Consider the following 17,967-nt stretch of genomic DNA (forward strand, 5'->3'; position numbering starts at 1 on the left):
TGACAGTGCACAAAACTTAAACTCTAGTCCCTTCATTCCATTTTAAGTGTCTTAGTTTGAATAGACACAGAATTTTAGAACTAAAAAGAGACTTTTGAATCCTGTAGTCCTAAATTCAAAATGTGTATAATGTACTAAAATGCCCTTTGAATATTGTGGCTAAAAACTTGCCCTACAGGATATTTGAATTGTCAACTTACTAAATATAAAAAAATAAAAAAAAAAATCTTTTTGGGACAAACCAAAAAAGAAAGTGAGAAACTTAAATTGAGACAGAAGTGTATTAAGTATATACGTTTTGTTCTTAGTCAGCATTAATTAAGTTGCAATATTATCCAACGTAACTTCCATCTATAGTCAGAAGCAACAATACTGTGCTCTTCCCTTGATTTTTGTGCTTTCTGGTTTCTCTGCCTTTGCCTCTCGATACGTCAATCCCTGCATTACTCCAAGTAGGACACTCAGTTCCTTAGGTAATTAAGGGTTCATATTAATGTGCATGACATGAATAGTGCTATTACATTGACGCTGGTGTGATGAGCCTGACTCTGGGACATAAAGAGCTAAATGGAGAAATTAATGTGAAGAGGGTTGATGACAAGTAATAAAAGCACTATTTTCTTTTGCGTAGAAATAACACTGGCCAACATTTTAAAATCAATCAACAACAAGCAACAAGCGCGTGAAGGTCAAATGAATGAATGAATCAATAGATAGTTTAGGACTGATAATTTAGGTAGGTGAATCAATAGATAGTTGAGGTATCAAAATCAAAGGTGATAGTTTATACTCCATCTGTTTCAATTTGTTTGAACCTATTTCCTTTTTAGTCTGTGTCAAAATGAATGACCTCTTTTCTAATTTGGAAACAAATTCACTTTATGAATGATTTACAGCCACACAAATTTTCAAGGCTTATTTTGAACCACAAGTTTCAAAAGTCTTTCCTTTTTCTTAAATGTCGTGCCCAGTCAAATGAGTTCATATAAATTGAAACGGAGGGAGTATGTGTTTTTGACAATTAACTCTATAGTTTTTAAATATCTAAATTTTGATTTTAATATAAATTGTGACAGGAGGAGTGTTTTTCTATTATGTAATTAAAATATAGTTACTATCACGTATTTCAAATTCTATAAGTGAAATTTTAGAATAATTATGTGTAATTACATCAGCAGAAAAGTTACCATTTGTAAATTTTATATTCTTTTGCAATCTCCTTTTCTACTCTTTTTATGATTGCAGCACCTTTTTATCCGTCAAGCAAAATTAGGCATAGCTCGTGACACACCTAAATTGTACTGAGATGCTAGCTAGCTTGAAAAATTGGTTGGTATAACATCTTCTATTCAAAATCTACTGGCTCCATTAATTCAAATGCACCGCGTAGAACTAATTAAAGAGAAAGCTATTTCTTTTCAGGAGTTTCATTATTTTTAGGGCTTGAATCCAAAAATTTTAATTAAGGATGGAGAGATCTCTCAATACTCCTTGCTAGTAACTAAGATCTCATTTGTTTTTATTAAGATTGGATGCTCGAAGATACATCTGATATTAAGATGTTGTATTAAAGTCTGAATACTAAATAAATAAAATTGTTTATTTCTCAATATTTGTATATACAAAACTTGTCTATATTTAAAGATTAGCATATATATTTAATACTAAATTAATTTAATATTATACATAATATTTTTTAAACAATATATGACAGTTGGTGATGGTGACTAGTGAGGGTTTGTGGTAGTGCTTGTGGGTGCCGATTAAGGATTATATTGGGTGATGATGGTGGTTGTGGATAGTAGTAGCAAGTGGTGATAGTAGTTGAAAATATTAATTAGAAGCGGTTGTTGATCCTTGTAGTTAATGGTGATAGCTAATAGTTGTGGTGGATGATATTGATAGTTAGCAGTGATGGTGAATGATGACGATGTTTGTGATATATAGTGGTGACAAATGGTTGTGATTGTACGTAGTGATTTGTGATTGTAATGATGGTTCATGATTGTAAATGGTGGCTATTGGTGGTAATGACTAATTGTGGTGATTGGCAGTAGTAGTTTTGGTTGTGGCTGAGGGTGGTTAGTGCCGGTGGCAGATAACAGTGAAACTGGATGGAGTAGTATTGAAAGGTCATTTTTTGTAAAATTTCCTGAATAGAGATATCTTAATGATATTAACACTTTGCTATAAATCTTAATCATTCTGATCTATTTAAACCGATTAAGTGGTTGTAACATATAAAAAAAAAACGCATTTAATGATTAAGATCCAAGCCTATAAACAAATAAAGCGTGAGATGTGAATCATTAAAATTAAATCATTAAGCGCAAACAAATGAATCCTAAATTAATCTCATTTGCCTAAAAATTATACTGTATATACAAATAAAATATTTGTATATATCAATCCGTTTGAGAAGGGAGGCTTCCAGTATAGTGGCAAAGATAACTAGAAAATAATATAGGTTGTGAATTAGACTCTAGCTGTGATACTTTAGTATATATTTGAATTTCCTTGGTGAAACTTATGCCCCTCTCACTGATTTGAAATAACCAAACTTGGAGTAGTCCATTTGCAGCATTAAACAAGTATATAGAAAAATGATCTCCTATGATTATTTTTATATGTCTTTTAAGAGATGTGAAAAGCAACACGAGACATGATGAAATTAGGCAGTTTGCTCATAAGTTGGCAATTTCACCATCTTTTTCTTTCGCCGGACTTTTTCAAAAAATCAATGGTTAGAGAAAGAAAGAAGATCATGAACTTATATATACACAAAAGAAAGAGGGGGCCAAGCCAACACGGGGCCATTTGGTTTCCGGTTAGGAAGAGAGGTATTCGTGTATTAAATCGATATAAATGATGTTTGGTATTTTTTTACTCCGTTGTTTTGTATATAATTTAGCATATCAATTCGGTATTTGGTTGTCATTTTACAATTTCACGTAGAAAAAATATTTACATGTTATGAGTCAATTTATGCATTATTTTATGCAAGGTAGAAAATGAAATAACTAATAAATGAATAACTAAACCTACATAGCTAGTCTCATAAGTTTTGTACACTGTCAGTGTACTAATTATTTTATACTATTAGGTAAAATTACCTGCTATCGCAGGTTACCCATTCATTTCAACTATTTTTTTCTCCTAAAATTAAACACTACAGTTATTCTCTCTCCCCTCTCCAAATCCAACGGGACAGGTTCGATTTTCACCAAAAAAGGAAATAAAAAAATTGATTAGAGTAAAATAGGACTCTACTTATTTTCAATATATTTTTCTTGAATCTTAATTATAAAAGTTACCATTATTATCCTTTAATTTACCTGATAGTGTAAATGATTTTATACACTGACAGTGCACAAAACTTAAACTCTTTACCTAAATCTGCGTTCTTTTTTGATGTAGTTAATTTATTCTAATAGGCTATGGTTATCTTCCTTGAATATTATTAATTTGTCTGTAGAGTTCAAAATTTGAAGTCGTACCAAGATCCTATTCGACGAAGTGATATTAAATTATTGATCACTGAGTAAACTCAATGAGAATGAGATACATTCAGATACTCACAATAAAAACTAACAATGTATACTGCAACCAAGTTGAATACTAACTAGTGTACTTGTCCGCGCTTTGCGCGGCCATAAAAAAAATCTTTACTAATAAAGCATTTTTTCGCGATTCTTTAAAATTCTTTATAAATATTTTTTAACGAAAGATATTTCAAGTTAAATATGAAACAACCCACTTAAACTTGTATGTATACTTGAATTAAAAAAACAAACATATATAAAATTTAAAAATAAGGAGAAAGAGGGAAAATGGTAACTTAATAATCTACGGAAAATGGTTATCCCCCTTGTTATCTTCTTCTCCTAAGAGCTTTCTGTTAGCACTTTATTTCTTTCCACAAATTGATAACACTTACTCTTATTTTCTTAAGATTAAATATGCAACCTAATTAAAACGTTTTTGATATTAGTAATTTGAAAGAGTGCCAAGGTGAATATTGTGTACCATATCAGTTGAATGTTAATAAAGGTAGACTAATAGAATAGAGATTCTAGGGGATGATTCAAAAAAAAAAAAAAATCATCAGAATGATATCTCTAATAAAAGAGCAAATGACTATCAAACATAATACACATACGTAACATATAGGCTCCGGCACTTCAAATAAAGCAAGTGAAATTCTAAAAGATTACTTCTCCAAAGTGAACAACTTTAAAGGGGGAAAATAAATAAAAATTAAAACTATAACCCCATGTAAAGATTGTAGATAACTTAAGATATTTCATAAATTAAAACCAAAAGAAAAATTGAACACATTTTTTAGAAAAAATACCCCACCTCAACCATTCTATTGTAAAACCAAATCAATCCATGCATAGATACATGATACTTCAGAGTGCTCTTCATGATGAGATATCTCCTCAATAAAAGTAAGAAATTTACCTACAAAGATAAAAGGGCATAATACAAAACAATAGTAAGCACAAGTACAATGGGAAAGAGAATAAAAGTAAGGGCATAATAAGAAAGAGAAATAAACTATACGGTAGAGTACTTAAATATATAATTAGGTTAAAGGGTAAACTAAAACTATGAAATAGTAAGTAAGGCAATAATGGAAAATAGAAATACGAATTCATGCAATCGCACTAATTGATTGTTATATAAAATGGGTATTTTCATCATTCACAATACAATACGATAAAATAAAATCTTAAATAATAGTTGAAACATATATTATACCTAAAATGACAACACAATAAGTAACAATTGTCCGAACAACATGTAAAAGATGAATTAGGGGACAGAATGGGGAGGAATTATTTCTTTTTCTCATTCAGTTGGTTTCCAACAAAAGAAATATTGTGTTGAGCATGTCAAATCAAAGATATCTAATAAAGAGAAAACAAAGATAAACATTCCATTCATACACTCTATGTAGTCCTTTAAAAATTTCATACCTGGTGCAAATTTGATTCAAAACTCTGCTCATGTTTTCGTACCAGAAATGCGACATGTTCTTGTTCAACAAAATTGAAAACAAAAAGACACCAATCACAATAGAAGTAATCACTCTTAATAATATATTAGGACTAATAAATACCATTCTTAATTAATAGAACTTTAAGACAAATGAATACAATTTTCAATGCTGAAACGTGGGAGTAGTGCTCCATTAGCTTGGAATACAAAAACGCATAAAAGACTAAGCTAATTAACATCACATTTAACGTAATTAGGAGATTTAATTAAATGAGTGACTTTGATTTTTTTTAACATAGCACATAAATGGAAAAAAAAAATGTCGAAAAAATGAGAAAAAAGATAAATAGCAACGGTGGTCATAGAGAGGTGTCACATCACCTTATCTATGCTTAGTTTTATATTATATATAGATATAGATTTAATGTAGTTTGCTAGCAACCACTGCTACAATTTACTTTGCCACCTAAAATTTCCATGAACTGAAATTTCCAACATTAATGCAATTTTTGATTACTTGAATGCTCTTTAATTTTTTGACCCCTTATGTTACATTATTGGTACTGCAGCCTCAAAACTTGCAAAGTCCTGATTTTTTAGCCTAATGTACAACTTAAAATATGAGCAACTCATATAATCCCTCCATTCTTTTTTACTTGGCCTTTTTTGACTTGAAACTCCCCTTAGCAAACTATTTATTCACCAGTGGAAACTATTACAAGCACCATAACTGACAAACACAATCAAGCAATCAAAAAAATAAAATAAAAAGGGGTAAACAGAGCTCCATGCTCGGGATAAATTAAAACAGGAAAGTAGACATAGCAGAGGGGGCTCTAATACAACAGACAATAGCTATTTCTCTAGCAATGACAGCATGATCACTACTAAAAAATTAAATCACTATTTTCCGAAATTTTTCACTGGAAAATGTTCAGTGGCTATTCCCACTGAATGTTAGTGAAAAAAACCTAAATAGTAGTATTTTCACACTAAAAAATTACCAATTTTTCGAGCATTTCGACGGGAACCTGTTTTCTGTGATTCGTTTTCCCAGTGAGCTGGTTCAGTGGGAATAAAATGAAAAAATCATATTTTATAACACAAATTTCTCACTAAATATCAGATGAAAAAATCTCTATTTCTAGTAGTGAATCTCAACTTTGTCAAAAGTCCTTATATTTCTTTCTATCCAGACCACAGGTTATGCACAAACTCAGTGTAAACCATCCTGAAGATTTGAGCTTTTTGTGTCTTTCCCTTTTGCACACTTAGTAACTTCATAGAGATGTTGATCCCAAGAGTGAGTTTGTAAGGAGTGAGACTGCATCCAATGTTGAGGTTTTGCCCACAATTGCTTCCCTAATCACCGAAGAAATAAAGATGATCTCTTGATTCATTATGTATCTGGCATAATAATATTTTTATTAAATTATTCTTATTAATAATGCTTTGAGACATGTACAGAGTTAAAGTAATAGGCAATAATAATGTTGGGTAACAACCAACATGCTGTTAGGGTGCCATAATTTTATATTTTCTTTTATATTAAAGATCGCTTTTGGTCATAAAAATTATTCATTTTTTTGGGATGATTTTCACTTTATTTGAAAATCAATGTCCGGTCATGAAAATTTCAAATTCAATTTAACGTGCATGTCAAATTTGGAAAATGACATATATTTCCAACACACTTTTCACTTTTATAGTTGTATTTAAGTACATTCAAGCATGAACATTACTCTAAATATTCTTTGCAAAATCGTATAATCAAACACAACCCCATCTTCAACTCCGGCTCCATAAATTTCTAATAAAATCAAAATATTTGGAATCTATGGCCATAAGCCTACTAATTTATCATATGTATAGGTCAACTGACAAAAATATATTAAGATTTTTGCCTCTTTTAGTCTATTTTCCTTTGTTGTATGATTTATCGTCGTACAAGATTTACAATTGTTAGCTTTCACATGTCGCACCTTGTTATTTCGATCCCAACACATCCTGTCGATGGCGAGGTTCAAGTGGTGGCTCGTGTCAGAGTTATCATTGAATATGACGCTTCTTTAATGAGCTTGGGTAAGAAATAAAGTTACGTCCTTGCTATCAGCTATAACTTTTCGTGTGACGGTAAGGTCTATGATACACCGGCATGATGGGCCAGGGACGGCTCATGTCAAAGTGATGATCAAACATAACGTCTGGTTCATAAGTTTAATCAATATATACTAGTTAACTTGTCCGCGCGTCGCGCGATCATGCATAAAAGAATATCAATGAATTTATTAAGTGATCATTTTATGAATTAGTTTGTATAAAAATAGATGAAACATGACAAATACTTCAACTAATTTCCACTCATAAAAATTATGTCTAAATACTAAACAAATCAAATCTCCTTTTAAGTAAAATTCGTAGAGTATTATAACATAATAATTCCTGATTGAAAAAACTTCTAAATTATAGTAAATCACAATAAAAAATAGATACTTTTGGTCTAATTATTCCTCACTCATCAATTTTTCCTCCAAAATAACATAAATAAAAACAACAGTTAAAAGGAAGAACAAATTCCTCTTATTATTATATAGGAAAGAAACCTATATGCTCCTAATTATAAAAGTAAAAAGTATATAAATCAATACTTCAATCACAAAGAAAGTTATAAAAAAAAAAAAATTGGTACATTGGAAAAGATTTAAAAAGTTTACGGTCGTTCAAAAGTGACACCGTCTAAATCTGTCATGAGAAGAAACTCCATATTTTTGAGCGCATTATTCTCTAGATTATTAAATTTTCATCGTGTTTGTAGCTTTAGTTTATCATAAAGTCGGCACATTGATTCGCCTCTCTATATATGTGTTTGATAGAGGCCTTTGTTGACATTCACCAAAGGAAATCTTTGCGAGTGCTGAAATTATATAGAAGAAATCTTCTTTTACTACAACACCTTTTCAAAGAACATATGCATCTCATAAGAATATATGATAGCTTTTCACATTTAAATTTTTGAATCACCCTAAAATAACTAAAAACATTCTTTTCATTTTTCATCATCTTCTTCCTACAATATGTTACAAAATTGTTCGTTGTTTAATCTAGCACTAAATCCCATTGTCTCTCTGTATCTACATTACTACACAATAACTCAAGCTTAACAAAATAAGCGATAAATAATAGTAGAGACGTTTTGCCTACCGACCCAAATCTGAAAGCAGTGCTATTAGCATGCATTAAGGCCCGGATAAGGCAAAAATTCCAAGACCATTTCAAAAATATTTAAAGATAAAATATATGGCGGTGCGAAAGCACAAAGTAAAAGCCAATTTGAGTCCTCAGTTATACACATTATACAAAGAACATAGCAAAAATACAAGAATATAGTAAACTTCCAATCACATTAAACGTGAAACAACGAAAAATCACGGACAAAGAAAATTATATAGCAACAATGAAAACTATGATTGTAATACAAAATGTACATCAGGCCTTGTAATTTGGCATATGGAACTGACCAATTTAATCCCAACATTGCAAGAGGAAGAAGACGAATCAGCAGCTTCTTTAGCTGGTATTACTTCACCCTGACATTTGCCATGATGATTTTCTTGACTGTCACTGGTGAATTAAACATCACCTGGTCTGTGGCATTAGCCATCCCCACAATTATGAAATTTATGTGATATTTATGGGAAAAGAAGAAGATGGGCAAGTGGAAAGCTTTGTAACTTATCTGAAATTATTACATTTAATTAGTGATTCAATCAATAGGATAACAAATGATTAGATTTAAGAGACTTTAAGAACGGTCTTTTGGGTTTCTTAACATAGCTAGCACGTAAATGGAAGATATCGGAAGAAATTAAAAGTAAAAAATGTTATGAATATTATTAATTACTAATTAAAAGTAGAAGTTATGAAAATCAATGAATGTGAGTTATGGAGATGATATTTTAAAGTGAAATAATTAAAAAAATGAGAGAAAAAATCAAAAAAAGGAGAAAAAAGATAAATAACATTCCTTGGCCAAAGAGGGGTGCCACATCACTTTTCTATTGCCTAGCTTTATATTATATATAGATTATAAAGTTAGGCATAGACAAGGTGATGTGACACCTCTCTATGACCACCATTCATAGTTATCTTCTATTTTTTTTCTTTTTTTTTTGCCCTTTATCTAATTTTTCTTGATTATTTTATATTAAGAACTCATCTCCGTAACTCACACCTCTGCTTTCATAACTTTTATTCTTAATTAATTAATAATATTCATAACTCACATTAAATCTACATCTATATAATTCTGAAAATTAGATATGTTCTCTTCTTTCCGACAAGAAGATTGTAACCGTTGGTTGAAAAAAAAAAAGAGTTAAATATTCATAATTCGTAATAGAAATAATGGTTGCAATAAATATAACTAAAATAATTAAGAGGTATGACATGAAACTAACGGCTGCAAATATAATAATGAAGAGGTGTGAGGCAATGAAAAGTTATGAGGGCAATAAACATTTGGTTACATATTAGATGAGAATTGCAAAGAATCAACTGAATGGCCATAAGTTTTCTACACACAGTTGTTGAGGTATGTTGAATGACTAGTGAATTTAACCGAGCGTATTATATTTGAATTTTAAAAAAAATATGTTCAAGTCCAAATATATCATTTTTAAGTTCTAATCCATTAGATTATTAACATTAACATTTTACATTTCTTTCAACTTTTTGCATTTCAGGATATTTTGTTTCTTATTGATGTTTGACTCATTTTGTGGCGAATCCATACGACCATACCTTTTCCTCTTGTTCTTCCTGTTTTATTTTTTTCCTTTTCTTACTTTCCTACCTATTCATTTTTTCCTAAAAACTCAATTATCCTTTGATTTCTTGCTCTCTAACTTCCAATTAATAAATATAAGTAGGTATTTAAAAAGAACCAATGACATAATAAAGATAAAAGTCTTAAAGGTAGTATTTACAATAACGCATGCATTGAAATTGTACCCAAAAAAGAAGTCTTTGATAGCTCCCAACAAACAACTATACGCTATAATTAAATTCTTTTTTGAAAATATCACGTCATTAGTAAAACTCTTGAAATTATCATTAATAAATATGTACTCGTCTCAAACATTAGCTTCACTTTTTGTTCAATTATTTAAAATACATATAACTTCGAAATAAAAAATATGGAGTGTTAGAAAGGCACCCACCTTACCTAGCTAATATTTCAAAACAATTGTCCAGAACTCTCATAACTTTTTTTGTTTCATGCAAAACTTGACTTTCGTTTTTCTCGTCATGGTAATTATCATAAGCAATATGATGTTGGCCTAAAGTTACATATATTTAGCTATTAGTTGCCTCACATTGTCTTTTGAGTATTAATTGTAATGAGTTGTGCTTAATATTATATTTTATTTTGTAGGAATAACACGGTGTGAAGATGAAGAAATTTGGACCAAAATTAGATGCAAAGTGTTGAAATTGAGAACAATAAATAAAGAAACAAGCAGTTGAATGGAGGGATTACAATAATTTAATCATTGAATATATACAAGGAATGGTGGAATAAATAAATGAAAAGAGCACGAGAATTGAAAAAGGAAGAGAATAACAGTGCATGGTGAAGAGCAAAAGAAACAACGGGAATCACACCTAGCAGCCACCGACCGAAGCAAAAAAATTGAGATTGCAGCAACCATCAGGCAATCCTTCCGCGATGCGGAAGGAAAGCGAGAGGCCTCAGTACTTTGCGCGATCCTTCCGCGATACGGAAGGAAAGCGGGGTTCTGCGCAGCTTCCCGATTAGACTAGGATTTGGATTCCTTATTTATTATTTTTACCCTAGCCTATATATACACGTTTTTATAGCTGAGAACGGTATTCGGGGATTATTCAAGGATTTGTAAGACACCGTTCTCTTTTTTATCTCTCTACGTTATTTTATTTTTCATCTTTTTTAACCCTGGTTTATTCATGGCTTCTTTTGTCTATGAGCGAATCATGAGTAGCTAAATCTCCTAGTTCTAGGGTTGTGGCGAAAGACTTGAAAGTTGATGTGATGACAATTATTATCTATTGACTTTCCATATTGTGGGTTGCTTATTTATTCTTGATTTCAATTGTTTGATTATCTGGCCAATAGTTAGACACTATCTGTGGTGCGTGGGTTGAACTTGAGAAAGAGAATTCACGTACATAATAAGAATAAATAGAGTTTGTTCGATTTAATCGTTTAACTAATGAGGATAGAGATATACCCTTTAGCCCTACTTAGTTGAATACGGTAAAATAAATGCGTTCTTGTTACATCTGATGACCATAGAGATATAGGCATTAAGGTAACATCTACAGGCTTGTGAGTAGTTCGAGAGAATATCATAAAGCATAATTAACCCGTTAACTAGTAACCCAGGAAAGAAAATAGGTGGAATTGTCTGAAGATCAACTGGATTGTCGAAAGCCATAACCCTAGATCTTTCTCTCATCTGAAATTTCTTACAATTTTTGTCGACGTAGTCCCAGTCCCAAAAACACCCATCGCAAATTGTTTACTTTTCAATTTTAGTTTAGTACCACAAACAATCTTGATTTTCACTTTCTTGAATAGTTTCAACTGGATTTGAATTAGTTTAACAGTAGAATCTAAGTCTCTGAGGGATCGATATCTGGACTTAACAGTCTATATTACTTGTACGACCACGTATACTTGCGTGTGCGTTTGGGAGCAACACAATAATTAGCAGAAGGCGAAAAAGGTGAAAGCTAAACTAAAACAACATTCACGGGATCATCAAGATTTCTGTTGCTTCACAATCATTCAAAACTCAATATTTTAATTCAAATATATTCTCACAGAGTAGTCCAAATAAGCTAAGCTATTAACATTACCGAAAATGTGTTCAATCTCGCAGGAGAACATGAAAAACACTTGGATTTAAGTTTGTCTGACATACCTGTATATTACATAGATACTACTTTTTTGTGCAGAAATAAAATATACAATACTAAATTGTTAAAGGATACAAAAATAAAAAAGATTAACAATTAAATAATTCACATGATCTAAAAAAAGGTAAGAAATTCAAATGAAGAATGCACATACACAATTGAAAAGCCGAGAAGAAATGAGGATATGAATTCATATTTGCAAGCAAACAACCTGCAGCCAAAGAGAACGCAAAGAAAATTAACCCAAATTAGAACAAAAGGAGGCACAAAATGGCGAGCAGTCTATATGCCAAATATATGTAGTGATATGCATTTATATATATGCATTAATGATGATATTTAATTAGAGAATGGAAAAACTTTTAGTCTCCTTGGAATCAGTTTTTAGTCTTCGATTAAAGAGATATTTCGCTCTTAAGTGTTTGATTTTAGTGTGTTGTGGTACTTATTCCTCCTCTTTAATGGAGTAATCACAACAGAGTTAGTAACTGAAAAAGTGCATTTACTGGATCATTAAGATCAACTAAGCACTAATACGTGGATCATTGCGAAGAATTAAGCACTAATACGTCTGATCTCATGTGGAAAACAAAAAGACATATATGCATTAGAAAATAAGGAAAATAGAGAAAATTGTCCAAAAAAAGGAGAAAAAAGATAAATACATTTCCTAGCCATAGAGAGGTGCCACATAAAATTGTCTATTCCTAGCTTTATATTATATAATAGTGAAGTTATCCGCGCTTCGCGCGGTCACTAAAAATAATAAAAATTTATGTATTTGTTAATAATTAATTTTGCTTGTAAATCTAGACAAAGAGAAGAATTAAATTATCATGTATATAAATAATCATTTTAATGTCACATTTTTCATTGAAGGGTTTCCCCACAGACCAGAGGGTTAAGGCTCTCACCTTCTTTTCAAATCAAAGAAAGAAGAGCCCTTCGATTCGGGCCCTTTCCCACCTCCTTAGTATGAATTTTTTGATCCTTTTTCTTTGTTGCGTACTTAACATGAACCCTGTCTATGAGTATAGCAATCCTTTGAATCTTTCCTAATCCGCTTTCTTTTTTTCTTATGCCTTGGGAGCCCAGTCTTTAGGAGAAGCAGCTGCTCACTCGTGACAATGGATGCTAGCGTAATAGCTAAAGGAAAAGGCTATGGTGATAGACCCCAAAGAAGATACCCTTGCTCACACTGTCTACGTCGTCGAAGAGATGGTCTTGGGACCCCATTTCCCACAGTAGACATAAGACACTACTACAAAAAGGGCCTTTACCAGCAATTATTTAGCGGCGATAAGACAATTGCCGCTAATTGATTCTTTAAGCTGAAATATTAACGACACATGAACATTAGCCGATGAAAGAAATAGTTTTACCGATAATAGAAATAATTTTCCACTAAAAATCGCTAATTGAAACCAATCTTATCATTTTACCTTTCCCTCCAATTCTTTTTCATAACATTTTGATATTCCCTCCACTTATTAAGAAAAAATAAAAGGAAAACCTAGCCCAAAATTCAATTTTAGCTGCGCATCGTAGACTAAAGCAACTGTTCTCTCTCTGAAACTCACGGTCGCCGCAGCTGTTCTCTCTCTGAAACTGAGGTCGCCGACCAGCCATCTTCTTTGCAACAATGTTGATTTTGGGTAGGTGCTGCTCAACCGTGGCTATCTCAATCTTCTCCCTCTCATCGGTATCCTTCTCTTTTTCGTGTAGGTTTCAAGATTGTTGCTGACATCAGTCTTCTCCTTCACTTTTTTGTCTTCATCGGCAAAATATTCTGCTTCTCAGGTACCCAAACACTTGAGGTTATGTCAATTTGATATTTTTTATAACCAACTATGTCTTTCTGATTTGTAAAGTAAAGTTTTCTTTGTTTGCTAAGTCGTGTTTTGCAATATTTGATTAATTCCTCATTTGTTTCCTCTACTGTTTTATGAATTGTTTCCTCTATTTGCTAAGGTTGTTGTTATTATATTCAGATTTTCGTGATTGTTTAAAGTTTTCTGAGTGTTTTTGATGACTATTGAGGTTTTAGTTGAATCTTCCACAAGTCGAGATGTGAATTCAATTGTGTTCGAAATGTGTACGACAGACTCTTTAATTGTTTACAAATGCCTAGTCCTGGTTCCAATTTGCTAGGTTTATTGCTGGTTTCTTAGCAAATACTAAGGGAATTTTAGCGGCTTAAAGGTTCAAAAATTATTTACAACTATAAGAGAGATGCTATCAAAATTATTGGTTGCTAGACCCTGACCAGATTTATTTATAGTTAGGTGATTAATGAAAATGTTGATGAATGCAGTTGTATATAATGTCAATTTCTCTACTGGAGTTTCAGTTTGGATGTGTAATGAGTATTTTATTAATCTAATATTTAAAATAATTGCATAAATACCTTCATTGAGATGTAAAACATAAATTCTTGAATTTGTCTAATTGGATATTCTTTATGCTCTGGTGTCTTGGTTGATTAAAGAAGTGCTGATTATTTCACTTCAAGAGTTTCTATTGATTCCAAAAAGAGGTACTCAGTGTTCCATATTCAATTCTGAGCAATTCCATAGAATTTGAAGAATAGTTAATATTGCTTTTGATGCCATCTACTCATCCTACATCTCCATGTATGATGAATGATAATATATTTCAGTTTGAAAGATGATTTGGATTTTCATTCCTATTTGATATATGTCATGATTATTGGTTTATGACTTTATTCTAGTTTCCAGACCCTGACCTGGTTAGTTTATCCGCGCGAAGGTCTTAAAAGACCAGAATGATTTCTTACTAATATCCGAACATTAAAAATATCTATTAGCTTATAGCTCAGTTCCTGGGCATTGATATAACACACACACAAAACCAATTCAATGGAGAATATCTCTGCTTAGAAATTCCAGCTACCTTAGAGAACACATAAGTCTATGACAAAAGATGCATTGCCAATAGAAGAAACATTATTTGTTTTCAATTGAGTTATCTAAAAAGCAATAAGTACTGTGAGCTTTTTAAAGTGACCTTTTGTGATATGTTGTATGGTTATCAATCGATCTCCTAAGCTTAATACTTGGTACAACACTAGAAGTTTATTGGATTAGACTGAAAACTCCTCTGTTGTGAGTAGAGACCATCGCATGCTTTAGCATTTATATATTCAGAAATTTGAAGATCTCTTTAGCTTTAAAACTAAACCATTGTAAAGTTATAAAAGGACTTAAATATTATGATGTATTAATAAAAACTGAGAAGTGAACCTGAAATTCTATCAATCATCGTATTATGGAGTAATAAACTTCAATGAGCTTGAATTCCACATGGGACTATGGGAGAACTACATATTTACCTTTTGCATTTAGTTAACAGGAACTCATGCTTTTTGAAAATGGCAGTGACAAAAAAAGTGTCTAAATTGTTGTACTTCCTGTCTAATTAACCATCCTTATTTTTTTTTCCAGTTGAGTGAATCTCACTAAATGCAAAACTTTTCTTTTACACTCTTTATTATCTTTTCTATACCATCTTAGACGCACTCATGTTAGACGCAATCACTCTTATGCTAATAAAGTGAAATGCATAAAAATCAACTTGAGCTTCAAATTTAGGATACACTTCTATTTGAGGTGGTAATTGTTTGTTAATGCTTTAAATGTGGTAAGTTAAAGCAGGGTGCTTGTTAGAATTAGATTACTCTTTTTTCCTCTTGATCAGACTTCACCATTAGATTAGATGGACTTTATGGAAAAATTCAATTTAACTCCAAGGTAGAAACATACATAATATAAAAATTAAACAAAAACCTACAAGCTAAAAACATTGGCAATAATTTATTATATAGCCTTCAAAGGGCTTAAATTGTGAATAATGATAAACAGACCTAAAAGATTAAAAAGCTAGACATATTTTGACATAAGTAAATTAGAAGAAGAAAAGACCTGATGTAAGAATAGATCTAACCAAATGAATGTGTGCTCTTTCTTTTTGCGTGCGAACTTCTGTTTTCTTTTGTGCGCATTATGTTCTTCAGATCAACATCGACAAAAGATTTAAAAAATATGTAAGATCTTCTATTTTAACAGAGAGGAAAATAGAACTTTGTTTCTAAGAGGTTTATGGTCCAGATTGAGTTTTATATAGTCCTATATAGTCGCTAATCAAATTTTCCTAACTTTCTAAAGACATTATGTTCTTATTCATTGAAATTTAATGTGCATTTTAATTGTTTAGATGATATCTTTGAGCTATGCAGTCAGAATTACTCCAAATGAGACAATTAATGCGCAAATGTGCTCCCTTTGAATCTACGCCTTAAGATATCAATGGCACCTCAAGTGAACAGGTAACTCAATTTCATAAGTTTTAAACTTTTTTAATGAAATTTTAATTGTATAAAGGTATTATCAACGAACGTGTTAATATTTATCAGGTCCCTGATGCCAACAGTGGCCATGAACGAGTACCACAAACATCAAGGATGCCTAATGTTGCTGAAAATACTCAACCTGCTCACGGTACTACTCATCTATATCCTTAGGCTCCTCAAGGCATTTCTCAATATCTTTGTTAATCTAGAAAAGTATTGGTTTTGCCAAAAATGCATGGATATTTTGTACGTGCTGTCTATCCTCACAGTATTCTTCTTTACTTGCTTTTCAACTTCTGCCTCCTCCTACACCATTTCCCTCCAAACTCAGCCGTGAGAACTTCTGCCATATTGCTGCTTTGGCACTTGACAAGGGATGAAAAGGCCATATTGCTGCTTTGTAGAAGTTTCCGACTCATGGTTTTCCTAAAAACATATTAATGGAGAGTTCTACCGAGGGCTGGATCCTATAACGTAGTCAATTGCGAACAATGCAGCTGATGGTTGTTTTATGGATACTTGATTTTAATAGAACGTAATCTATTAAGAAAATGGAGAGTTAGTAGGATTTTGAATTTGACAAATTTCACGTTATATTAGATGTAGATGTACAATTTTTTTTTTATTTTTTTTGCATAGATTTCATCTTTTGACATTCACTATCTTATTATTTCAGGTCATACAGTATGATGTTCAAATAGCATATGGAAGATTTCAATACTATGAAGAGTTGCTGGAATTGTTTGAGGACTATGCATTTAGAAACTTATTATTGTTGGTATTCGATAGGAATTAGTTACATTGACATTAGCTATTTAGTTTAAGCATGTGATTTTATCTTTTAGTTCGTTGAGACATTAATAATTAGTATTTGCTTTTGTTTCTTTAGATTTAATGAAATGTATTGTACTTTTATAAATTAATAATAGTATGTTTAATTAGCATTTTGCATTATAATTGTTGTTAAATATGTCTAATTATACTTGATTTTGTATTTTTTATTGCATTTAAGAACGAATTTAGTGGCCATTATAATTGTCACTATGCAATAGTGGTTAAAGCAGGTAACTTCTAGCGGCAATAAAAAGACGCTAAAAGTATTGCATTAGTCATTTTGAGAATGAATATTGCATCAATTATAATTGCCGCTACACAATGACCGTTAAAATATGTCCCTTTTAGTGGCAATTTAATTGGATTTAGTGGCAATTTAGTTAGATACTAAAAGTTGGACTCAATTATTTTGGAAATGGATTTAGCGGCCTTTACAATTGCCGCTGAACAATTGTCGTTGAAGCCTATGGCCTTTAGCGGCAATAAAAACAATCTTTACCGGCACTCTGCTTAATTGCCGCTAAAACCTTTAGCGACGCCACATACAGCGGCAAAAGTCTAATGGCCGGTAAATGTTATGGCGGCAATTAGTATTGCCGCTAAAGGTATTTTTAATTGCCGCTAAATCTCACTTTTGTAGTAGTGAGAATTTTCTTATTGCTATTAGATATGAGATAGCTCTTTATAGCCTCTATGGTAACTTCTCTTAAAAATCTCAGTTGTCACCCCCAAATTAGCAAAAGCAATGTCTCCTTGCATAATATGGATTCCAAACAATGACACTGCCTCAACTCCCTAAA

General features: G+C 31.6%; 1 long non-coding RNA gene across 1 annotated transcript; it reads left to right on the plus strand.

The window, feature by feature from the left end:
- Nucleotides 1-13,301: 13,301 nt before the first annotated feature.
- Nucleotides 13,302-17,733, plus strand: LOC132626331 (uncharacterized). Its single transcript, XR_009577236.1, has 4 exons — nt 13,302-13,619; nt 13,690-13,764; nt 16,198-16,309; nt 16,397-17,733. It is a non-coding gene; the product is annotated as an uncharacterized LOC132626331 (long non-coding RNA).
- Nucleotides 17,734-17,967: the final 234 nt, after the last annotated feature.

The sequence above is a fragment of the Lycium barbarum genome, chromosome 2 (assembly GCF_019175385.1).
Source record: "Lycium barbarum isolate Lr01 chromosome 2, ASM1917538v2, whole genome shotgun sequence".
NCBI classification, from domain to species: domain Eukaryota; kingdom Viridiplantae; phylum Streptophyta; class Magnoliopsida; order Solanales; family Solanaceae; genus Lycium; species Lycium barbarum.